Source organism: Coturnix japonica, chromosome 3 (assembly GCF_054131305.1).
Source record: "Coturnix japonica strain WE chromosome 3, WE-NBRP24, whole genome shotgun sequence".
Lineage (NCBI taxonomy): Eukaryota > Metazoa > Chordata > Aves > Galliformes > Phasianidae > Coturnix > Coturnix japonica.
In genome coordinates, this window is record NC_140665.1 from 95854925 (window position 1) to 95880257 (window position 25333).

At 44.2% G+C, this 25333-nt stretch overlaps 2 long non-coding RNA genes across 6 annotated transcripts in view; one reads left to right on the top strand and one right to left on the bottom strand.

Moving 5' to 3' along the window:
• The window catches only part of LOC107312254 (uncharacterized), a 72221-nt gene that overhangs the window by 41571 nt on the left and 5317 nt on the right, over positions 1-25333 (top strand). For 3 of the 5 annotated variants that reach the window (XR_014944283.1, XR_014944284.1, XR_014944285.1), the window contains 2 exons: positions 1232-6273; positions 7763-12947. The exons of 1 other annotated variant lie outside the window; for it this stretch is intronic. This is a non-coding gene — a long non-coding RNA (uncharacterized LOC107312254). Of the gene's footprint in view, positions 1-1231; positions 6274-7762; positions 12948-25333 lie in introns of those variants that run through there. One more of the 5 variants, XR_014944286.1, reaches the window with a different exon arrangement.
• LOC146761580 (uncharacterized) lies at positions 14686-24189 on the bottom strand. Its single transcript, XR_014944282.1, has 3 exons — positions 23115-24189; positions 22575-22732; positions 14686-17492 (listed from the first exon to the last, which is right to left on the bottom strand). It is a non-coding gene; the product is annotated as an uncharacterized LOC146761580 (long non-coding RNA).

Sequence of the window (25333 nt, forward strand, 5' to 3'; positions counted from 1 at the left end):
CATAGTAGCAGAAGATTAAGAGCAGGTGTGATCTAGCAAAGCAGCTATACCTGGAGAGAACATATGACACCCACAGAGAACTGATGTTCTCCCTCTTCTCAGGAGCTGCCCCTACATCTCAACACCTGCCATACAAACACTCTCAGTGAAGTCACAGTACTTAGAGCACAGGGAGGTGACAGTACTTCAGGAGATGGTCAGACAGAGAAAGAGCATGTGCAGTATTGTTCCTTGATGTGAATATGAACTACCACCAAGTTTGGGATTGAAGCATCACTATGGGGTTGTTATGGGAACTGGGCAGAATGTTTTCATTAAGGTGCACAAATTCAGTGTCTTTTATTTGAGCGTTTCAAATAAGGACTTCAGGTCTGGAGTTTGAAATTTTATCCAGTCATAGTATTTATTATTTCCTTCTCCCTGACTTTCATTCCAAGGCCTTAATTTTTTGGACTCAGTTTGCTTACTTTCTAAGCAGACTAATCATTAATCTTTAATTTTGGTGATATTCAGCAGATATTTCTATAAGATTTTATTTAGTTATAACTATCAAGTGTTTTCACAATTAATTCAAGGAAAATCAGAACTCAGGAATTTAATTTCCTAGCACAAAAGTCATAGTTACTTGGGGAAACCTTTATGTCCTTACGACTTGCTGGCCAGGAACACGGGATGTTTGTGGTCGCGGCCCAGAGGTGGCTGTCTGGCTCCGTCTCACTGCAGTTTCACCTCCAGCCACCGAAATACTGAGTTACAGCAGCTGATAATGAGAGTCATGCAAAGGATATTACAACCAAGGAGGCACTTTAGGCACAGCTCCTGGTGGACAGCAGAAGCAGGACACGAGTATATCTGCATAATTCTTAATTAACTACAAAAAAGTGACTGGCTCCCTTTTCCCCCACCCCACCTTCCCTCTTATTTCCCAGACCATAAACCAAATCTTCAGCAGGTATAAACTGGCACAGGCCCTCTGACTTCAAAGGAGCTGCCTTGGTTTGAACCAGCAGAAATTCTGACGCCATATGGCCCTCATTATGTTAATGTGAGGCCCAAAGGATGCAATGCAATAATAAAAAGGAAATACTGTGTGATCCATCATAGCTTTGGCACTCAAGGCAAGACTTTCAAAGGTATTCAGGCACCAAGAGAAGCAGACAGGTGTGTAGGAGATTGTTCTGCCTTCCATTTCCCCATGACAAAAATCCACTTCCTTTCCATCCCAAACCAGGCTGGAGAGTCACTGCACATGGACAAGAGATTGCTCACTCCAAGTGACCATGGAGAGCCATTTTGTTGTCATCACTGTGGAAAGAAGTGATATTTTTTCTACATGGTTCAACAACTCAGCCTAGTGCTGCACCAGGGGCTGCCAGCAGCTGTGCGGGCATGGGCAGCACCAGAGCAAGGCTTGGGCAGCAGGTAAGGGCCCCAGCATGATGAATGACTCAAAGCAAGCTCCGACCATGCAGCCATACAGCATATGGAGCTGCAGGAGGAGATTCAGGAGGATGGGTGCTATGCTCTCAGAAGATGGAAACCTACTGCACCCAGTTCCCCCAGGCCTACTGGTATGGAAACCTTCAAGAGCATGGAAACTTCCTTTGAGTGTAAATCCAAACAACAAACCACTGTTATTCTTGGACATCGATGTTACATTTTCCTCATATTTTCCATCGCATGGATCATTAAAAACAAATTATTGCATTAAGGTGTTTGAAGTGTGGATGCTCCATGCAGCACGTGTTTGTTTCCTTGTCAGGAGTTTCCTGCTGATCTGGTTTTATGTTGTCTTTATGTAAAATTTTCACCAAGGACCAAAATAGGCTTCAAATAGTTTTAGAAGTGTTCTCCCATCTCAGGCTGTTGTTTTATTGGGTTTTTTTGTTCATTTGTTTTTTGTTTTTGCTTTTTAAAGCCCTGTAATCTTTGCCTTGCCAAGTAATGGAGGAAGATTGCTGAGAGAATACTCACATTGTCCTAAAGGAGTGGGAAACAGATTGCTCGTGCAGCTTGAGTTATAGCCCATGGAATAATTTTCACAGACATTTTTCATTGCTCTACTGCCTTTATATTGGTGATCTCTAGTAGTGTGCTCATAGAATCACCAAGATTGGAAAAGACCACAGAGCTCATCCAGTCTAACCATCCACCTACCACCGCTACTGCCCACTGCCCACGTCCCTCAGTGCCACATCTCCACATGTCTTGAACACCTCCAGGGATGGCGATTCCCCCACTATGAAACCATGGTCTGACTCATTTTAGTGATTGCAACTAATTTGACACATGCAAGCAATACTTGCCCTCTGGCATAAATATGTGCAAGATCAGAACGTTAACACCTAGCCAGTGTGATTTAGGAAAAATCTCACGTATGAGTCCCTGTAGTAGCTTATTATTTCTATAAAGTACCCAAAGTTCATTTACACTGTGCAGCAGGGAGCAACAAAAATCTGCCTTTAAAAATCCACAGAATGTAAGACTTATGTTCAACTGAAAAAGAATGTGGAAAGAAAATATTTTTATAGCAAATTCCTCAAATACTTATCAGGTGAGGCATCAAAACCAAGACCTTAAACAAGCTCTTAATTCCCCAGTGAGGTATTTAAACAGTGCTGGACAACAGCATTGCTTATTGGCATCCTTTCTGAAAGTCAAACCACAGAGATAGGTTCTTACAAAACCCTAAATTTAGGCATTCATTGGAAAGTTTTCACTGCTGCTTCCATTTTGTGATATGCCATCCTTATGTTTGGGTAGAGGATTCCCATCTAATTAGCACAAATCATAGAATGGCTTGGGTTGGAATGGACCTCAAAGATCATCTAGTTCAATTCCATTGCCATGGGCAGGTTTGCTGACCACCAGATCAGACTGACCAGGGCCCCATCCAACCCAACCTTGATCACCTTCAGGGATGGGGCACCCACAACCTCTCTGGGCAGCTGCTGCAATGTCCAGCTGTTGAGTCCTCATTAATTCTCTAACTTCCCTGGTTTTACAAAACACAGACTAACACTTCACTGACTATTTAAGGTGGGCCTGAACAATGACAGCTCACTTGCAAAGTGTAGGTGTATGAAAAAGACTTTTTTGCATTTCTCATCTTTTTGCTACCGCTTTCCTTCCCTCGTCTTATGTCACAGTCTCTGCAGAGAGCTCTGTGACGAAATCCTTAGTACAGCAACGTAAAGGACTCATGAAGAAAAGGGATAACCATGTGGCCTTACCAGAAGGTTTCTCCATAGCACAATCCTTCACCAAACATCAGACATTTCCTCCTGGCTTGCCTTGAGGCCCCTGAGATTTGTAAACTCTGTGGGTAAGGATGGGCTGAATTTTGGGCACTTGTAACCTCAGTGAGAGACTGTGGTTGGGTTCAGATCAGACACAGGAGCTTCACTTTTGGTTGGCATCAACCCTGGAGGAACTTGCCCCAGTAACTGCACAGAGGAAGATGAGACTTCTGAATGGGAAGCAACAGCAGAGCTTCTCAGATGGAGCAAATCAAAGGTTTGGTGGGGTCAGGAGGGGTTGTTTTATGCAGGAGGGTAATGTTGGGCTGAAGAATAATTGATTTCAGACTGCTTTTGTACTATTGCTTTTGGCTGCTGTAAAACCGTTGCTTTTAGGTTGACCTCTCAGGGTTCATCTGGTGCTGCCCTGCCTCTTTATTAGTCACTATTAGTAATTGTAGCCTGCAGCAATGGGGCAAAGGAGCATGGGGGAGAAATAAAACATAGGAGGAGGCAGGGAAAGAAGGGCTTTGCTCAGGAGGGTCTGCCATGACGTAGCCTCTGAGGGGGCCCATTGGGCTTCCCAAAAGGCTTCTCATCCTTTTCTGCAGAGTGGGAACATGGCAGAGGGATCTGGGATTGTGACCACCAGAATGGTGAGAATGTATCATGAGCCATTAAGAGGAGCTATTGTGGTAAAGGTTCCTTGTGGGAGCAGCAAATGGTAGCTTTGATAAGCTCAGAGGACTCAGAGCAGTGGGAGAAGCAGCTGAGAGCCTTCTGAGTTTGCTTCTGTGGGCATAGATGTAACGCCCTGGGGTTTACCCTGAAGCCAGGCAGTGGAGTGGATGTTCCTACAACAAATTCCAGATGTTTTTCAACCCTTCTAGTGTATTGTTTGCATAATGCTAAGTGCTGACTACCACCCTGATGGACACGTTGTTTGGTTTCCCTGACATATGCATGAAGAACTTGTAGGTGATAGCACCTACATCAGGGCCATAGCAGGAGGCTGGGGAAAAAGAGAGAACCACCAGTTTCTGTGTGTTTGCTTCCATTTAAAATGAAAGTTTGGGGTGCAACAGACGTGGGATGTGCGATACAACCCGTCAGTGCTATAGCTTTGCTTTCTTGGCTGGGAGATGATCCTGCTTTAAAGGCTCAGATCAAAGTCTGTTGCAAGCTTGGTTCTGGGCTGATGTCATGAGCTGATAGATCTGGTCTTGCCATAAAGGTGTCAGACAGCTCTCATCTGGGTCTCCAGGGAACAGCACGGCCCACAGGTTGTCCAATGGGACATGACCCTTAAGCAGCTCCTAATTTTTCATTACAGAGTGGAAGCTCTTGGTGGGGACCAGACTGGAGGCTGGTAAAGTCATGCACAGCAAGTGTGGCAGACAGGCTGATCACTTCCTTTGGTCACATTCCTCAGTGGTTGGTGCTCAGTGCATCCCAGCATGGTCCTTTATCCCTCACCAGAGGCATCAGGGGATGCTGTTTGCCTCCAGATGCAAAAAAAGAAATCTATGTAGTGCAATTCCCAGGGAGGACTTCAACAACTGCTTCTAACAAGAATGGTCTTTTTAAAGCAAGCTGCAAGCGCTGCCATTATAAATAAAAGTTGTACTACAGTAACAGCTTCTTTGCATTACACTGCTCCAGCATGCCATAAATAACACCCTGCTTAGCACATTGCCAAAGCAGAACTCTTAAGCGGAAAAGATTCTGCATTTTCTAAATGTTGCTTCCTATAGCTATGGCTGTACCAGCTTAATTACAACGTGCTCACACATGTGTTACTGTATGTTCACATACAAGTCTCTAAAATTTAATTTGGAAAATTTCTGTATGCAAGAAAATGTCATTCCTGCCTGGATGTGAGGAAAAAAAAAAAAAGGGTCATACATTTACTGAACTTGCAACTGCTCTATTTCTTCCTCCCAAATCTAATTGTTTAGCTTTTTCTTTTCATGCTTGCAAATTGCTCTGTGCAGCTGGTTTTATTTAAGAGGTTAGTATTTAAAAGTTGAAATAAGGACGTATTGCATGCATTACCCCACAGCTCACAGTCCTAGTCCTGTATATCATGCACAGCAGCTCAGACTGTTAATCATAGGTGAGGGTTAAAAGAAGACAAACTGCGTGCAACTGCAGTGAGATGAATGAGGATATGGCCAGACAGAGCAGCTTAGAGCTGTAGAAGTAGTTCCTGTCCCACTGGATGGGATGGCTATGTGCACATAGCAAAATAGGTTAGCTTGGAGCATCCCTTTGCACTGCAGTAAGTGAAAAGCACGTGTGGAAGCAATGTTGCAGGTAAGGAAACACTCAGACTCCATCAGATCATGTGCTTGGCTTCATTGCTCAGTATGAAACAGGATCTGGAGCGACCCTTTTGGGAGGTCACAGAATCACTGAATGGCTTGGGTTGGAAGGGACCCCAGGAGCGGCCTAGTTCCAGCCCTCCTGCTATGGGCAGCAGTTCAGGCTGCCCAGGGTCCATCCAACCTGGCAATGAATGCCTCCAGGGATGGGACATCCACAGCTTCCCCTCCTTTTCACCCACTCTCTGGAATTGTGCAAACATGTACGTAGACTGCAGGGTTAAAACAACGATAAACAATTTGTCCTTCATCAGGATCATGCATGTTGCAGATGATCTAGGCGTGGTGGTAAAAATGCTCCACAAGACAGCCTGTATCCAAAACAATCTCTCTCTCCAGTTTGTCCAGTTGTGCTCACTCATAGCGGGAGCACTTGCAAACAGGCTGCCTCGCCCTTGGCAGAACAGTTGGTCAGGAGGACTTGGGGTGTGCAGCCCCATCCCTGTTCTGTTTAGCACCATCCAAGGATCTGGTAATGGAAAAGGAATGAAAGGAATCGGTGTCTTCTGGCAGAATTAATCCCAGGAGGATTTGCAGTCTGTGAGCAAGGTCTGGTGAATGTGAGCACCCAGGGCACGCACAGAGCTCGGCTCACCCCAGCTTTCAGAAGGCAGCGAGAAGGACTCTCCTTAACAGCTGTGAGAGCTGAGGTTTGTCATTTAAAAATGCTCACAAACAGGAAGGAAGGAAGGTAGGAGGGTAGGAGGGTAGGAAGGAGGGAAGGAAGGAGGGAAGGAAGGAAGGAAGGAAGGAAGGAAGGAAGGAAGGAAGGAAGGAAGGAAGGAAGGTAGGAGGGTAGGAGGGTAGGAAGGAGGGAAGGAAGGAAGGAAGGAAGGAAGGAAGGAAGGAAGGAAGGAAGGAAGGAAGGAAGGAAGGAAGGAAGGAAGGAAGGAAGGAAGGAAGGAAGGAAGGAAGGAAGGAAGGAAGGAAGGAAGGAAGGAAGGAAGGAAGGAAGGAAGGAAGGAAGGAAGGAAGGAAGGAAGGAAGGAAGGAAGGAAGGAAGGAAGGAAGGAAGGAAGGAAGGAAGGAAGGAAGGAAGGAAGGAAGGAAGGAAGGAAGGAAGGAAGGAAGGAAGGAAGGAAGGAAGGAAGGAAGGAAGGAAGGAAGGAAGGAAGGAAGGAAGGAAGGAAGGAAGGAAGGAAGGAAGGAAGGAAGGAAGGAAGGAAGGAAGGAAGGAAGGAAGGAAGGAAGGAAGGAAGGAAGGAAGGAAGGAAGGAAGGAAGGAAGGAAGGAAGGAAGGAAGGAAGGAAGGAAGGAAGGAAGGAAGGAAGGAAGGAAGGAAGGAAGGAAGGAAGGAAGGAAGGAAGGAAGGAAGGAAGGAAGGAAGGAAGGAAGGAAGGAAGGAAGGAAGGAAGGAAGGAAGGAAGGGAGGGAGGGAGGGAGGGAGGGAGGGAGGGAGGGAGGGAGGGAGGGAGGGAGGGAGGGAGGGAGGGAGGGAGGGAGGCCTCCTATGTTTTCCTATGGTGGCCACTTTGCATAGGCCTGCAGAAGAGTCCCTGAGAGAGCTGTTGGCTTGAAAAGTCCTTCTGCCCTCTGGAGAAAATCAGATCAATACTAAACCTTGGATCCTGCCCTACTTCTCATTTTCCCACCCTGCTTCATGCCTCGCTGCTCTCTGGGATCCATTCCTAATGGGAGCTTTCCATGGACAAATGCCAGCTCTCAGTATGACCCGTGTGATGATTTGAGGTTACAGCCTAGAGGTTGGAGAGGGCGGCCAGTGAGGGTCAGGGTCACATCATCACTGGGGATGGGATCCATGCAACCCAGCCCAGTGGCTGGTAACACTGTCAGTAGCAGGGGGCTCAGAGCGAGGTGATCTTCCTAGTCCCTTCCAAACTAAGCCATTATATAATTCTATGATAATTTGTTCCTCCCTGGGCCACGTGCAGAATATGAGAGGCTGTTTCCGCCCTTCGCTTTCTTTCCTTTAGCACTCAACAATCACTCATGAACTACCTCTGTTCAGTGGCTCGTTCCAATGATATCTGCACAGTTGTTTCATTCCAGATATCCACAGATCCATTAATACTGCACCATATCTGGGATGCTGGCCTCAGACTCACATACATGAAATGATTCATGATCAGAAACACTAGAAGCAAAAAGACAACTGAGGCATTCGTGTTTTCTTTTCAGTAACCTGTCCGGGACTACAGCACTGCTAAATTAGCAGCGGGATCATCCTCAGCCTTCAGTGAACACACATTGCCAGTTACAGGTCAAACATTAATTCAAGAAATCAAATGCAAGTGTGAGCAGTTCAAACAAAGAAGCTTCCCGGTTCAAAGCCCAGCACAGACCTTGCTTTGTCAGCCCTACATTTTTTTACAGTTGGCTTTGCTCTGCTCCTTATAGCTGTACGTTACCGTAATAAAGTGGTGGTTAAATGTTCTGAATAATTGTTGGGCATTTCCAGGCTGTGAAATGCTGTTTCATTACAGTGCAATTCAATTTGTTAAAGATGGGAAAAGAATAATAATTAAAAAAACCAAACAAAAACAAAAAAAAAAAACCCACCTGAAAGCTACTAGAGAATATGGATCACCATACTCTACTGCTGGGTCCCCCATTGAAAACCTACTGCCAACACTCTTCTGACAGGGCTGCTCTTAAATTTGGACTGGTTCAACTGGAGACTGATGGACTGGAAAGTACATTTGAAGTAAATACACCCCTATGCTTTCCAGTAGCCCATATCTCTCAGTTACGCAAACTACCAGCAGCAGAGCATGGATGTGCAATTTTGGAACAGAGGGGAAAAAAAGGCAATTACATTAAAACAATAAAAAACAAACAGTGAGAGGGAGCTTAACTAGCGGGTAGGCTTGTGGCCTTAATGTTCCCCAGATCTACAGATAGAACCTCTGAACACCAGGCTCTGCGCGAGAAGCAAGGAGAATTTTCTATAATTATCCTCATTAGTACCTGTCTCTTCAAAACTCTTCCTTTTGTTTTTAGCAGAAAAATATGAGGCTTGAGCTGACTGGTGTATTCTCTATCACAGAATCTTCCCTAACAGCCTACCTCATCTGCTATTGTTTGCTGTTTATTGGGAGCGTTGTCTTAGCGTCTGTGGGAGGTCAAAATATGTGCAGCACTAATTTCAGGGGTCGGTAACAGGTTTTAATGGGGAAAAAAACCCACATCCAGTTAGAAAAGCAGACAGGCTGCCAAGCAAGAAGTGTGAGTTGAGTTTGTATGCCTGAAAGCCTCTCTGCTTTATCAGTCAGTCTAATAAAAGATTGCCAGCCCCCCAATTATTTACCAAACAAGTGCTCTGCATGGCTGAGAGCTTGCAGTTTATGTAGATGCTTAATAGACAATGGGATGAATATTATGACATCACTGACAGGATGAGAGGGAATGGCCCCAAGTTGCTCCAGGGGAGGTTCAGGTTGGTTATTAAGAATAACCTCACTGCAAGAGCAGTGAGGCATTGACACAGGCTGCCCGGCGGGTGGGGGAGTCACTGTCCCCGGAGGTGTTGAAGAAATGTGGAAATGTGGCAGTGAGGAATGTGGTTAGCAGGCAATAATGGTGGTAGCTGGACAGTTGGGTCAGATGATCTTAGTGGTCTTTTGCAATCTCAGTGATTCTATTGCCCAGAGAGGTTGTGAATACCCTCCTGCCTGCAAGCATTCCATGCCAGGTGGAATGGGGCTGTGAGCAACCTGGTCTAGAGAGAGGTGCCCCTGCCTATAGCAGGGGGTTGGAACTACATGATCTTAAAAGTCCCTTTCAACCCAAACCATTCTATGATTCTATGACCATAGTAGAGAAAAGAAATGAAAGAAAGGTGGATTTTCATGTCAGTAATGAAGCCCATTGCTACTGTGCTGGAATGAAGTGATTCCACAAGAAGGAGTAAGTTTGTGTCTCGTTTAATGGAAGAAGGGCAAACTGAAGCTCACTGTAAAAGTGGATGATGTGTTTTAAAGCAACTGATTGGTTTCATGAAAAAAAAAGAAGAAAGTGCAGTTCCTGCCTTGCTCTGGTCCAAACTTTGCAGCGGGTTGGTGCGTTAGAGCAACAGTAGAACTCTTTGTCTGGCTTGGTTGAGTCATGCAATTATAACAACAGTAAGTACCTAGCAACAGCCTCAATAAACACCCATTTATTTGATTAATCAGCCGTTTTGAAACAGGTTTGGTAAACATTACCCTTTCACTTCTGGATTACTTCATTAAGAAAGCTGCCCGCTGAGGCTGCTCCCTACACGATGAATAACCACCAATGTCCTGCCCACCTTGGGCAGGTGGGCTGAGCTTTCCCAGGTAGTTCCACAGTACAGAGAGCAGGTACAGGTCAGGGAAGCATTTACTGTGGGGTTTCTAGCTATGAGTTCATGATAAAACTGTTGATGATTATATGCACTCTCAGTAAGTGCATAAGAATCCAGTAACTATGAGAGCAAGGTAGAAAAAAAGAAGCAGCAGAAGCTTAGTTTCCATGAATGTAAACATTTGCACATGATATTTAAGGATAGCTTACAGTGGCTGATATGTACTTTAAGTACTGAAAGGTGCTCAGAGAGCTCACAGACTGCAAGAAGTGTTTACTGTGAACTGGAATCTGGGAACAAATGGAAAGTTTTGTTATCGTGAAAGATATCAAGATTATTTCCAAAGTAACCCTTGATGCAGCCCTGTGAAAGGGAGGCTGTGAAGTCTAGTTAAAAAGCATATATATGCATATATATAGAAAGAAAAATGCATGTAAAAACATTTCTATATATATGCATATAGGGACTGGAGGTGCCCACTTAATGAGAATGATGAGGATGAAGCTGTTTCCCATTATTTCCCAAGCTTTCTTGCATAGCAGTGAGAGAACTGAACCAAAGGGACGGGGAAACTTCATTTCACAGGAAAATGTCCCTGTTGAACTGAACCTCTGTCCTCTTGCCCTCAGGTAAATGCTCCATCTGGCTATATGGTTGAATGGCCTTTGCTCAGCCTTTCCAGCTGACACCGTTCTGTTCTGCATAAAATAATTAAACATAGATCTCTACTTGTTTCAGTCATGATAAAAAACTACAGAGCTGCTTTTGCATCCAGGTGTTCGGTGTTTGTTTTGTTTTGTTTTTCATTCTGCTGTCATAAAGCCACTTAAATATGCATTATTTATCATCAGTATAGTGAGATTATCTCCAGTATTAAATTACTGTACAGCAGCAGAGTTCACTTCTTTCCCTCTTGATTCTCAACATTCAAAGAAATAAACTCCTTTTATGACTACGTTCGCAGCCCAGGGATTGTGCCTGTCATTGAAGCAATACAGTCTGCTTTCAGATAAGATCTAGATCTAGCCTTGCTCAGCAGCGAGGAAAAGCAGACGTAGTCCTCTCTCCTGCAAAACATCATCGCCCGCCTGCTGCAGGGTGAGGCACTCAGGTGCCTCCTGATCTTCCCGCTTATCTCAGCCTGTCATCACACCTCCTTGTGTTTCCCATGCGTCACCTTTATGCAGCGTCAACAGAGAGCCATGCAGCGTGCTTCCGTGAAGGCACACCGAGAATAACGTAAAGGAAAAACCACACATTAAAACCCAAGCAGGGAGATGTTTTGGAGTCTCCATCCTTAAGGATTTTCCAAAAGCTGATGTGAAAGTGGGTAACTGGGGCAAGTTTTGTGGGGCATGCTGATCTTTTATTAGGCCAACTGATAAGGATGGAAGAACGCCTTGGACAACCTCACCTAACTTTGAAGCTGGTTCCGCTCTGAGCAGAGGTTGTGCTTGATGGTTCCAGAACTCCCTTCCAAATTATATGTGTTTTTTTTAATAATTTGATTAAAATTGGATTGCAAAACTGACACCCAAAATGCCACAGATGACAACATGCATTGCTGTGTTCTACCACAAAGACCAGTGATTTATAGGTTGGTTAGATGTGGCAGGGGCCTCTGCCTATTGGGCGTTAGGGATCCCAGCGAGCCCCACCTGGGGCTCCGTTTTTGGCACTGAACAGCACCATCTTATGACACATCCTAGCAGGCATGGTGAGGATGGACTGATGGTTGGATCTGATGATTTTAGATGTCTTTTCCAACCTTAATGATTCTGTGATTTTATGAGTGGGTACAGAAGTGATGGGTTTGATGGTAGGACTAGATGATACTGGAGGTTGTTTCCAACCCTAATAATTCCATGGTTCTAAAAGGAAAAGAAAAAAAGCCTTTTGGAACTTGTTCTGTGGTTATCACAGCTGTTTTCACAGCATACCACGACCTGAATAAACACACACATTACCACAGCACACGCAGGAAAACAAACACTCACAGGTACATTCTGGTTGGGACAAAGAACAAAAACCAAAATGAGGCTGTGCAGTGCAGGAATCTACTTGCTGCTACTGTTCCTCCCTGCAGAGGATGTTTGCAAAGGGACAGGCATAAAAACCTACGAAAGTAAAAAGAGGGGGATGGGTGTGTGATTGCTTTTCCTAAAAGAAGTCAGTTATAAAATATAAAATTTAAAAGATGAGGAAAGTCAATAGTAAATCAAAAGAAGCAAGAATTCTTTTAGCAAACATTGAAACACTCCTGTTTTAGTTGTTGACTAATGAGGAGTCATTAACGACTGTTGTTCAATGCATGGAGTGGCCTATGCATGTCAGGGCAGATGCCAAGTTCAGCGCGGCTTTGAGAAGTAATACCTGGGAGCTGCACTTCCATCACGTGATTTTTCAGTGGAAAAAAAGAAGTCTAAAAGCACATCACACTGAAATAAAAGCTCTTTCTTAGGAGATTATGATAGAATCCAGATAAAGTCAAACCTGAAATGAAATTCTCCCAGTTAGCTTCAAAGCACCAAAATCGGAGGGTGGAAAGTTCCTAAATCACAGGAACTAGCCGGAACTTGTTAGGTTCATGACTGATAGCCACAAAGTTCAGCTGATCTTCCATAGAACAAATAAAGCAAATTTCCCTTCAGGGGGTTCTATTTACCTGACCTTTCAGATTGCATTATTGCCTATTGTAATGTATTTAACTTCCATTCATGAGTCACTCTCAGACTTTACTGCTTTTCAGCTAAACAAACAACAAATATACCAAATTTCTGTCCACAAATAAAGAAGGGACTTTGAACAGAACACTTTTATCAATGAAACGTATTACACATGACTATATTGATGCCAGTCATGTTTCCACTGAAGCTGAAAGGAGTAAGAGCAGGCCAACATTTGATGATCGTTTTCCAAGGCTCAAACATCACCTGAACCTAACAGATTGTATCAATTGTAGCATCTTTACTAATTGGCTATGATACAACTTCCTTCATAAAATGTGTATACTAATAGATTAAAACATTTTAAAAGTAAGAAGAGTGTATAGAATATATGTGAAAGTAATATCTATTTCAGATAGCTCTGATGGGTCCTTTGCATGCAGCTCCAGTCTTCTGCAGGTACAGGTAAATTAGATATTGGTCACTTCTCCTGGACTGCTAGGAGCCTGATTGTACACTGCTGCTGTTTGACCTCTCATGTCAAGACTTGGCTGCAACTCAGCAATAGATGTTATTTCTTAATAGTATTTCTAATGGTATTTCAGTCTTTTGACACAGCTAGAAGCCATACAGCAGCAAGGTGGAGGCCTCCTGTTGTGAAAATGAGATGGGAGCCTGGAAGTCCTACAGCATCCTCCATAATCTGTTATGTGCTATATAAAATACTGCGGTATACGCACTGACATAATGCCATGAGCTATGCACCTAGCACTCTTTACTCTCTGAGGTCATAAAAATAAATAAATAAATCTCCGTGTAAACCTGTGCTAAGAGAAAATCACTGGGCAAATTCCTTAGTAGCTCATCCTGGTGCCGCAGACAAACAGTAGGCTGGCAATGGATGCAGTGTTCCTCACATAGCTCATTACTTCCCATTTTGACACCAGATGCCATTTCTGAATGGTGTTTGGTGCACCAGATGAAAGCAGGAGCAGGACTTGCTCTCTGCTCTGCCTTTGAGCACAGAGGTGAGGAGCCCTTGGGGAGCCGGAACACTGCTCCAGGCCATGACAGCATCTGGGCTGACTTGCCATAGCACCTCAATGCCCATAAAGCTTGGGTGTAGTCACTGTCAGACACTGCCATACCCTCAGTAAAAACTCTACAGTGACTTTAACAGGAGCAGACTAAGAGCTGGAGGTGAGTGGTTTGCAAAATCTCACATTATTCCACTCGTGGATTGCCTCCAAAAGCCTTTTAAGGAAGCTCCCGGGCTGACTGAGGCTCAGGTACCTACCCATCTCCTTTAGCAGGTTTTGCAGCTTCCCAGGAACAAAATGTTTCCAGGGCTGGATGGTTGTTGGCAGTCAGTCCCACCAACTGGAAGCAACTGGGCAAATGGCCTGGCAGCGACCACAGTGCCTGCTTCAAGTGGCTGCTGTGAAAGGCCAAAAACGTGAAAAAGTGAGGAAAGGACTTTCTTTCCTTCTCACTACCACAGTAAAATCGCCTGGGTTTATGCCTCATCCCTCAGGCTTTTTGTCACACCTTTTCTGATGTTCTCAGCCTTCCCACCTGCTAAACGCCTATCTGCTGGCACACGACAGACTGACAGCACATCTTTTTGTAGTTGCTCACACCGGGGAAAAAAAGCCTCCAGTTGCTGAAAGATGCTTTAATTGAATTTAGTGAAAGCAATCCTGAACAACCGTGCTGGAAAGATTGGGCTTGCATTTGTTGCAGAAGACAGAAAGGCAGAGGAGTAGGCCCAGAACGCAAGCCATGTCTAGTCAATGGAAATAATTCACACTTTATATTTTTTAAGTGCCTAATTTCACATTTTCAAATGACTTCAATTTTTAAATCACTTAACAGATTGCCTCCGGTTTTGGATTATCTCTTTAGTCTCTATTAATAAATAAACCAGGCCAGGGACCATGTGCTGGCCCTGAGGCACAGCGGGCAGCGCAGCTCCCATCCATATGGCTGAGCTGTGCTGCCTCTTTGTGAAAAGCACAGGGAACAGTCCCCAGCCTGTGGTGTTCACTGAGCAGAAACAACGTTCAGATGCTTGTAATATATGTTCTCAGGAGCACAGATGGAAAAAAAAGTTGAGATTTCTCATTTATTTACATGAAAAGTTAGCTCGTTAATTTTCCACTTGTGCACTTGAGGGGGTGGAGGTGCACACTCAGAGTACAAGGTCTAGGAAAACCCAACCAAGTATAAATAATCCTGAAATTTAACACCTGCACAGCCACTGATGCTTTTAGCCCACAAAACTGTTTTATGTATTTTAATCCTTCATGTGTGATTTTGTTAGCATCCTCCAATGGTCAAGGACCAGGACAGTTTCTCCCACAGGACAAGATGATCTCGATAAAACATTAGGAAGAAACAAAGCCTAGAGAGACCATTATTTTGCTGTTGATTCTCCACTAAAAACCACCATGAGTCAGACAGCTTCAGCCTTGATATGAATAGGGGTGTAGGCAGGTGACATTGGTTAGCTTTTGTAGGCAGGCTCACACAACCAAAGTTCATGGGCAGGTTCCTGATGTGTCTGGCTCTCAGGAGGCACTTAGAAAAGCAGAAATGATACACTGTTCTGCCCAAAATCTTTTCCACTGGATTTATCCATCTGTAGCCTGGAAAGCAATTAACAAGTTCCATTACTCCCAAAACAGGTAACAGGCACTTGGAGTGCTGAGCACACCTCAACACTTAGTTCTCAGCTATAACCACTCTTTGGGCTTCATAAGGGCTGACAGCTTGGAGATGCACTATCTATCATAGAATGGCTTGAAATCAAACTCTATGGACATGGCTGCCAACCACGAGATCACATAATCTGCTCTTGCTTTGCATAATTCACCCCAAAAAAGCCTTACTGAACATATATAATTATACTTAATGGATTACAATCTGGTTGCAGAAGCAGGTCTTAGAGAAATTCAATAGGGAAAAACAATAAAGAGCCAGATTACAGCTCATGTAATTGACAGTATATGGCATTGACTTCCAAGTGTTTAATATAGGGCTCTGCATGTGCAGAACAAAAATAGAGTTCTCTCCCACTTGGCCACACTAGCTTGAAGTGTAGAAAATCAGGACTTCAGCCCCAAAAAATCAGGTTTAGATATCTTATGTATTAGCTAGAATAGGAGCTATCACATCTGCCAAATGAGCTGAAAGAGAAGCTGCCCCTCATCTCCCCATGTGGGCTTGCCAAGAGTCCCAGTACGAGCATCCCCTGTGTTCCTCACCATGTGTGTGGTCAGAAAGCAGCCAGAGGCTTTGGGCTGAGCTCTGCAGGCTGCTGCAGCCTGCCACAAACAGCCATGCACCCTGCCCAGTGTGAGCAGAGACCGTGTCTCCATTGCAAACAGCACAGAAGCACAGCCCCTGTCCTGCAATGTGGTAGAGCTGTGAGACAAGCAGTACTGGTTGGAGACACTTGAATCTCATCAATCTGCTCTTTTTATCTCATCCTTACAAGATTCCTGTCTGTGTTAGAAGTATTCTGAGAGTTGACAGTGAGTTTAACTGGTCTTTTTCAACATACAAAGCTCTATCCCTATTCAGTCATCTAATAGGGGCTATACTAAGACTGCAGCCTTCCATCAGTATAGGTACGAACGGAGCCTGTTTACTTTTCCTATTGCTATGAAATTCATGGGAAATAGAGAACTTTGCAACTGCTACCCACAAATGTTTCTGAGCTGGCCATATGAATGCAAGGTTTTGTGTGGTTATGCTACCTGGCTCATCAACACAAGGTTACCATATCAGTCAGTATATATTTCCTAGGGCGGAAGTATTTCTCAATCATGTTCATTTAATCCACTTCACCGTATTTCTAATCTCTGTCAGCGTAGGAGGGCATCCTGAAGTGCTCCTGTACATAACAAGTATATGCAGTGACAATGTGACAGTGCTGTTAAACCATACTAGAATCATGGAAATGCTTGCAGTTGTCCTGCAAATCAATGCAGCTGGAATTTGTGTCAAAAAATAAACCAACCTATTTTGCACGGAGTCCAGCTTGCTCTTCCCCCAGATGCATTGTCCAGAAGAAGCAGTGAAGGTAGGCATACATGTGACTCCATCAGCCAAGCATGTTCCCAAAGACAGAGGACAGGACAAAGGCACAGGTTTTAGTGATTAAGACATTTGGAATTGGTATTACATTTCTCCAGAATTCTTGCTCCTTAAGGACTTAGGACAACCTTTTGGCCTTCCACATCCTTGGATAAGCAGAACCATGCAAGAATAACATGAACATGAGAACCTGTGTAGCACAGACTGACTCGGTCTGAACTCTCTGGACTTCAAAAGCCTCACACTGCACAACAACCGCAGGACAGACAGACGGGAAATGGTAGTGGGCACAGTGGCTGCTGGTGTGAGGTTGCTCTCCTGCCCCCTCAGCAGTTTTTGTTTTTTTCCCAGCCTTCCTCTGATTCATCAGAAAAAATAAAAGTCACAGAATGGTTGAGGTTGGAAGGAACCACTTGGGATCATCTAGGCTACATTCATAAGTGCCTCTCTCAGTCTTCTCCAGGCTGGACAAGCACAATTCTCCCAACCTCTCTTTGCATTACAGATGTTCCAGGCCCTTAATCATCTTCATAGTCCTTTGCTGGGCTCACTCGAGTCCCTTGTCTGCCTTTGTAAACAGCCATTCCCCCTCCTGCTTCTAGGCTGGCTTCAAGTACTGGAAGGCCACAATGAGGTCTCCACAGAGCCTTCTCTTCTCCAAGTTAAACAATCCCGATTCCTTCAACCTTCCCTCATAGTAGAGGTGCTCCAGCCCTCTGATCATCTTAGTGGCCCTCTTCTGAACCTGCTCCAAGAGCTCCACATCCTTCTTGGACAGGGGGCCCCAGGCTTGGATGCAGTACTGCAGATGGTACTCCTAGAAATATCAATAATCACATATAAGAAAAAATTTAACACACACAACTAGCTCTACAGGTCTCTAGCTATAACACACCCCTTCTCAGGAAGTGACCTTCACCCAATAAACATTCTCCTTCCAGAGGATAGCCCTTGAATGAGCCCAGGGAGGGATGGAGTTACATGGGAAGCAGAGGTGAACTGCTTGCACCTCTGCTTCCTGGGCTGGCCACCCCTTCACCAAGTGCTCAATCATCAGTTCAGGTTGTGCCATAACAGTTTCCCTACACCAAAACACCCAAGTCCTCTGCAGAGCTCCACTGCAGCAGGTCAGCTCCTTACCTGTACTGATGCATGCAATTATTCCTCCCCAGGTGCAAGTCTCTACACTTGCTCTTGTGGAACTTCATGATGTTATTTTCTGTCCAGTTCTCAGCCTGTCCAGATCTCTCTGAATGGCAGCACAGCCCTCCAGTTTATTTGCCACTCCACCCAATTTGGTATCATGAACAAACACCAAGGGTGCAATCTGTGCCATCACCATGAGATCTAGAATGGATTGGTCCCACTACTGCCTGATAGAGATATCTGTCTGAACCGTGTTAATGAACACCTTTACAGATCTCAGACTCCATTAAAATTGTTTAATGCCTTGAAGACTGCTATTAGTTAGACGACCTGTAAAAACTCCTGGTTAAATGAGCCCTAAGGCTCTTTCAAGATGCTCAATGATTAGGCTGTTGGATTGAATGCGTATTTAAATTAAATTGCATTTTAAGTTCTGGTCCATTTAAAATTTTACACATTTAAAGGGCTGTTCTTTTACTGTGTGGAGAAAATGGTGGCTGTACCTTAGGACAAATTCACTGTGCTTTGAACAGGCAGATGAGGCTGTGCTGGGAGGGAAGGCTGTGCTGTCATTATTCTCTGCTGGAAACCAATTAACAAACAAGTGGTCAGGGGCTTAAAATCTGTCTTTAAATCTTTAAATCTGCATTGAGTCGCTGTGTGTTTTCCTTCTGTTAGTTTTGTTTGTGAGCATTTCCAGACCTCAGGGTGTCGGACATGACTAATTTCATTTGACCAGGTGCCATAAGCAAACTGCCTGTTCTATTCAAACTTACTTCAGATCAGATTTGTTGTACTGCATACTTCCACACATGCTAGGGAAGATAATCTCAGTGCAACCATTTAAGCAATTTGCAAGGCAAGGGACAGGACCGCAGCAATCTGTTCTGTGAATTCCTCTTTCTGAGGAATTTCTGAAGGGCCTGAAAGTCAGCTCGTAACATGCTTGAAGTTCCTCCAAGAGAAAACAGGGCCGTGCACTTCTAGACATTTAAAGCACCAGCAAAATGCAGTATCCGATGTACAAAGGGTAATCTCACTGATTTATGATACTTCTCATGAAATCACACAGCTCTTCAGTTTCCTCTTTCTTTCTTGGAGCTGGCCACCAGCTGTGGCAGTGGTGCAGTGATTGAACATCAAGGATCAGTCTCACAACCCTCACTTGAGCATGGCTAGGCCCCACCCTCAGAATGTTAAGCCCAAGGCTTCAAATATCAGGCTGAAGGGTTAATGACTGATCCAACTATCCTTTGTTAATAAAGGGGGCAGTGGGCAGCTGGTTAATATTTCACCATCCATTGGACTTGCTGTTCAAAACAGCTGCTAAGTACATGAAAGCAACCTTGTTTTAGGGGAGTGAGATGGCCCAGGGCAAAACAACAGGGAGAAGATCTTCCTCCAAACTCAACTACTTTGTGCAGTAAGTTGAGGATGAGATGTGCAGAGGTGGTATACCTCATGGATAATAAAGAGCTGGTAACTAAATGTGTTGCTTTGTCTAATTAAAGGCACTCAGGTCACATAATATCTATCTCCTGCTAAGCATTTTTAACCAACCTACATGATAATTTTGTTTAGCCAGATTCTGTGGACTGAATGAAACCCTTTCAACCTGTGAAGTCAGCAGGACTTATTTGGTTCTTTTAATCTGATCGGTCTATCCAACAATTATTGTTACAGTGATAAAGGGAGTTTTCTCATGTGAACAAAGAATACATTGAGATATCTCTTAAATGCAAGGCACATCGCAAGGGACACTGCAAGACAAGGGACTTCACCTGACAGCCATGACTCTTCAAATAGGATGGAGAGCAGCTTGGCAGTGGCATCAGCCAGCTCCCTCAGGACCCTGGGATACATGACATCTGCCCCCATGGACTTGTACACATTCAGTCTCATGAGCTGATTTCTAATTTGCTCCACCCTTATATTGGTTGGGGAGTTTGCTCCCTCAGTTCCCACCCAGAAATTCAGGTTCAGAGATGTGGGAATCCTGGCTGCCAGTGAAGACTGAGGCAAAGACCTCACTGAGTACATCAGCCTTCTCCATATCTGTTGCAGCCAGTTCTCCTTTCTCATTTAGCAAAGGAGATACACTCTCTTTGGCCTGTCTTTTCTGACATATGTACCTGTACCTTCTTGTTTTTAACATCCTTCAAGTTCAGCTTCATCTGTGTCTTGTCTTTCCTAATCCCATCTCTGCAAGTCTGGACAGCATCCCTGTATTCTTCTGAGGTGACATGTCCTTACTTCCACTGCCTGTACCTGCCCTTCTTTTCCCTCAGTCTGACCAGCAGACCCTTGCCAGGCCATGCTGGTTTCCTGCTTCTCTTGCCTGCTTTCTTATTCTGAGGGATGGAGAACTCTTGCATTCTCATAAAAACATCCTTAAAGAGTAACGAGCTTTGTTCCACTCCTTCATCTCTAAGGACTTCGTCCCAGGAGATCCCGTCTGAAATTCCTCTTAATAGAGCAATACCACTTCCACCTTGAAGGTTCTAAAGATTGGACAAAGAGCTTTGGCTCAGAATTTCACTTCAAAATTGAACAGCGTCATGGCAAAAGGCTCCTTGACATCTGAAACGTATCTGCAGAGCAGAATACTGGAGCTGTTGCACACTGACATATGTGCACTCATAGATATGCATGTTTACATGTCCGCATGAGTATTTCTTTGTTTGAAATGACATTTCTCCCATTTTCACCCTCTAGATCTCAGGTTTCTTTTCCAACAAATTTTCAAGGACATGTTCTCCAAGCAATCCCCTGTCAAGGACTTGGCCAACTAGTTGGCTATTCAAAACAGTGCCTTGCTGCCAAGATTCCCAGATGTTTGCATGGTGTGCTCAATCTTTTAACAGTCCAAGTGCTTTGTACTAAGGGCTGAATGCTCCTCCTCAAAAAAACATGGTAAAAATGATCTGTGAAGAATAGGACAAGAGATGGAAGTAGTAAGAGAAGACTGGAAAGAAATGGATGTACAAAATTAAAATAGGGTACTACACTATACATAGGGCACTATGGTTAGGCTGTGGTTGGACTTGATGATCTTCAAGGTCTATTCCAACCTGGGTAATTCTATGATTCTATGATTAAAATATCAGATTTGAGAACAAAAAGATGTTTTACGTAACAAGAACATTTTAACCTTTTTGTTTACATATATATATGATCTTTCTTGCTACCCGAGGAAGACTTACAAGATTCTACAGAAAGCTGGATCAAATATGGTATAATTCTGAAGAATAATTGTACAATAAATTGGACTCTTTTGCTTAACAGATATGTTCAGCATATATTCAGAGCTAGGAAAAATTTTGGTTAGTGAAAACGTTAAGTCTTATCAAACTAATACAGCAAATGCAGAATGAAACCAATTCTATTCCATTTTTGTACACTACCAGATCAGTTAGGTGCTCGTGCAAAGCCCAAGTACCACCATATAGATACATCAGTAAGGCATCTATTAGTTCTTTATTACCTGCACTACCACTGAGCATCCAGCTAGGCAAAGAGGCGGCAGAGCTGAAGAACAGAGATAAGCAATGCCAGAGTGAGGTTCAGATCAAGAGTTCTTCTTCCTGAATTAGTTAGTAGCTTGATGAGGTTAACCCTCACCTTCGCACTTCCCCTTGTTGAACTTCTGAAACTTCCTTCCCCTCCACATCTCCAGCCTGTCCTCACTGGCAGCACAAACCCATGGTGTCTTAGCCACCCCTCCCAGCTTATATCATCAGCAGAACTTGCTGAGTGTGCAGCAAGTACTGTTTATTTAAGCGGAGACATCTCATCATTTTTGCTTTTCGAGTTAAAACATGGTCAATGACTTTCATGGTGTCCTTTCAGCATTAGAAAACTGGATTCTTGCATCTGTAATGCCACAGATTTTTTTCTAAATATTTGCAACTCCATTTTCAGTCAACATAAATACACTACCTGTGATTTTCCCAATGGAATACATAGAGCTGCAATCAGACATTCAGTGCAAAGGAAAATGTGACCATGTCTCTTTAGCAGATTTTTATAAGCCCTCTCTTACCAGATAAAGGTTTCTCCCATTTCACAATCATTATTCAGTATGCACATTTGTGAGCAACTGTTTTCAAGGGTGAAGTACAAGAAACACAGACCCAGCAAACAGCAGATTCCAGCCCAAATTGTTTCTCTGAGGAAGGAGTCAGGGTGTGACATGGCCTCAGAAGGTAGCCATGAAAGCTGGCTGAGGATTCCCATGTTCAGTCCCCATACACAAGGACTTTGCTTCCAGAAACACCAGCAAACTGCTCAACCTTGTCACCAAGGTCAGTTATCCCTGGCGTAGTCAACAAGCAGCTTGAGTCTGAGGGAGTCTTGCTTGTTTGTATGAAAGAGGCTTTGTTGGTTGCTGACTTGCAGTGGGCCATGTGATATGGGCCTGGAGCAAACTAGTAAATTCACAAGCCAAGCTACTGTATGAAGAGAGAATTTTCTCTTGAGAAGGTAAGGGTGGGGCAGAGGACATGGTAATTACATGCTCTTCATGAGCCCTGCTTTTCTTCCTTTGCCCAAAGCAACTTTGGAGAAAGCATTCCTGTTTGTGTATCTCGCATCAGCTCTGCCCTCCCCCCACACAAGAAAAATTCCCATTAAGAAACTCTGGTTTCTTTGAAGGGGATTCAACAGCAGTAGGGGGATAACATAATCCATGGTTGGTTTATGGAAATCTAGGATCCTCCACTGGAAGCCCTGGAGCATGGACTGCAGTACTCACTGTTGTCAGAGACAGCTTGATGCACAGAATGGCCATGCCAAGCCACAAGATCCTGTGCGGGGATGCAGTTCTCTTTCATGTTCCCCACTAAGATCTTCAGCTTTACTAGCTCTGGGAAGGTCTGGAGAGCAAGGACAGCAGTAATGGGTGATAGTTTTCTATGGAGTAAAAAATAAGAGAACTTGCTTCAGGCTTTAGTTGCCATCTTGGTTATGAGAAAGGGCGAATTTGCTCCTCACAGGCCTGAATTTGTTATAACCACAGAACCATAAGTCATCATTTGTCACCACCTGCTTTGCCTCAGGTAGCAAGACAACAGTGTGACTAACCAAGCACTTCAACTGTGAATGCCCACCCCAGACCTCCTGGCTTGGAAGTGTTGGCTGAGTCAGCTCCACCTGTAGGACCTCAACAGACCACAGTGTGTGGAAGTGGGGAAGGTAGATCTCTGGAGGAAAAACCATGATGCATCAGAACAGCAAAGTAAACAGCTCTGATGTATGTTGCACAACGCTGAAGAAAAATGATACAGAAACTCACCTTGTCAGTAATAAGCGGCAGACTGAAAGGCCCTCCATGTTTGGATGTGATTTTCCCATAGACGTGTTTTTACAGCTGTGGTTAATGTGTGACTAATCCTCACTCTGGAGTAACCACACAACCACTCCTTAGAGCTGCGTGAGCACACAGCGCTGCGCTTCATCAGGAGGGGTTTTGCTTGAAAGGAGAAATGGTGACATCTGAAAAGACTGCTTAAAGCCAGCAACGCTTCTGAACGGAGCTCTAATCATTTGCACCTTGCTCCAGAAACTCTCAGCTGGGTCCAGGTTTAGTTACGTAGCGAAGCAACAACAAAACAACAAACACATAATAAACAAATATAAACACCTCTCAAGAGCAATAAACAGCTCAAAGGCTTCTGGTGTTGGGCAGCCGCTATCAAACATTAACACGCTATTTCAGCAGGAAGAGCAGACTCAGTCAACATTTTGAAGAGCAGACGCACATTCGCTTTCCTTCCAGTAGCATATTAACAGCAGTAGCAATAGAGCCACAATTTCAGCCCCTCTAAATGCATGTAGCACAGCTGCAAACCCACTGTATTTCTCCTGTGCCATGCTGAGAGCAATAAACCTCCAACGAGACCTTGACCCATTCCTCTGGGTCATGACGATTTAACTCTCAACTGCTATTTAAGCTATTCCTATAATGACCTTCAGGCCCAGCTGCACTGAACAGGAAGGGACTGGTTCCTCCAGCAGCAGGGCTGTGTGCAGCATGCCCATGCTGCATTGCTCAGCTGTGTCCTCCCCGTGTCCTTGTCCCCCATCCTTGAGCTCCAAGCTCTGCATACAGGGGGGGATCTGGTTGGCTCCTGCTCATCTCAGCAAAAGGCTTACTAGTACTTTGTACAATGATACCCATCACGATGGGTTGGTCCCTTCCAACCCAAGCCATTCTATGATATCCATGATGCTGAAAATACTGACAAATGCTTTCCTGAAGTCCAGTTTCATTGGGTTGCCTGTGACTGGAGAAAACAAAAGCTATCAACTAGCAAGAGAAGTGATTAGCAGTGATCCGATTAGGCTGCTATCATCTACTTCTGGTGAACTTTATATTTCATCCCACGTGTCAGCACCCTACCTTTTAATTTTTCTGTTCTCTTGCAAGATCCTGCACGCTATCAAGGCCAGACCTTTGATTTCCTTAGCAGACACTGCGCTTCATATTCTGCAGTAAAATTGCTGTCCTCTGCTTTGACAAGCTTATGAAAAATGCTGCCCATCTGGCTTCCAGTTTCATGAGCTGAACACCAGCCCAGACGGCCAAGCAATTATTTGGGTTACAGCATCTTTCTCTCATCTCTGGCCATATTTAAAGTATCTTCTTTTGTCACTACCTCAGATGGAGCAACTTTCACACTGCATTTCTATTCCACTACTTGTTTTCAGCATTATACTTTATTTCTTAGTCACGATGGAGTCTCCGATAAAGCATTTATGTAGACCACAGATCACATCTGAAATAGTTTTTCTTCTCAGTACATCCAGAGTGGCCCTTTTTTTTTTGGTCCCTGATTTTCTATGTCAATTACAAGACTATACAGCCTCTTAGATTGGCTGAAATTCTCTTTAAAGGCCTTAATGCAGCCTGACAAAGTGAGAACTGTGCAAAGTCCTTCTGCTCTCATCGTTTGCCTTCCTTGACACTCGGCGCATTTACACCCTCCAGCTCATTTTTCCAGAACAAAGCAGGGGTCAGATTTTCTGCCAGCCACATTCTTTGCATCTCACTTGTGAACAAGATCAAACGTGATAATTGCTCCAGTATGGATGAAAAAGAGTCAGGAAGCACAGTGAATAGAAACATGACTCAGGAAAACCCAGGCTACCCTGTGCCAGAGCACAGAGGCAGCCTCTCCTTATTCTCTCTTAATACAACAAAGTTTCCCTTCAAGTGTTCTCTGAGGATCAAATAGTTTCATTAGTAAGGGTTTGGGTAGTGAATTTTTCCCCCCTTTCCTGACCTCTTTTCCCCTCCCTACCACACTAACCTCCCATATGATCACTGAATGGGGAAGTGGAAAGAGAGGTCTTGGGAATCCCCAAGGAAGGGAACTATCCTGTTAAGACATTTGCACAATACCTGTGCTCCTCCCCAGGTAGTTTTACTCAGTTTAAGGGACTGGTGAAGTTGGCATGCAGCTAGAAATGCATTATGGCTTTCTTTTGCTACAGCAGCAAGAATACAGTTCT